A 735-nucleotide genomic window follows, 5' to 3' on the forward strand; every position below is an offset into this window, starting at 1 on the left:
ATTTAGAGAGCACTGAGGGCAGGCATCAGGTGAGCAAGCTAGTGAAACGTTGCACGCGCAAAAGAGAAGGTCTGCACATATCCAAAAACTTATTTTAAATGCAAAATTGATTTTCGTGCGCTCGAAATACTTTCTTCTTTGCGAAACGAACGTTTTCTCCACAAAACTCAGATCGCGCGCGTGCAAAATTCACTTTTTTGCGCTCAAAATATGATTTTTCACGCGCAGAAATGTAATCCCATATTACAGACAGTAGCTCGTACATCACGCGCACATAATCATTCAGCGCGGAAATGTATGTCAACACTGTTCTGTGATTTCTTAATAAAATAGCTTAGAAACTGAAAAGTATAAAAATGAGCTGTTATATGAGCAACAGCCATGTGGGCAGCGCTGTATCATATGCCATAGCTGTGCACAAGGTGTTTGTCACAGCTCCAGACTTATTTGTTCATTAATGACGTCATCAGCGACTAGTCGACTTCGACTCGACTTTCATCACACAAAAGTCGACTTTAAAAATCAGAAGTAGTTCAACCCCTAATTTGCACACACATCTTACAGCTAACAGTTGAAAATGCATATCAGAGGAAAACCAAGCCCTGAGGTATATATATATATATATATATATATATAAAAAAAAACTGCTTGTAGAGCTCAGAAACAGGATTGCATCAAGACACACATCTGGGGAAGAGTTCAGAAAAAATTCTGCTTCATTGAAGGTTCACAGAA

Source organism: Sinocyclocheilus rhinocerous, unplaced genomic scaffold (assembly GCF_001515625.1).
Source record: "Sinocyclocheilus rhinocerous isolate Xijiao unplaced genomic scaffold, SAMN03320098_v1.1 scaffold899, whole genome shotgun sequence".
Lineage (NCBI taxonomy): Eukaryota > Metazoa > Chordata > Actinopteri > Cypriniformes > Cyprinidae > Sinocyclocheilus > Sinocyclocheilus rhinocerous.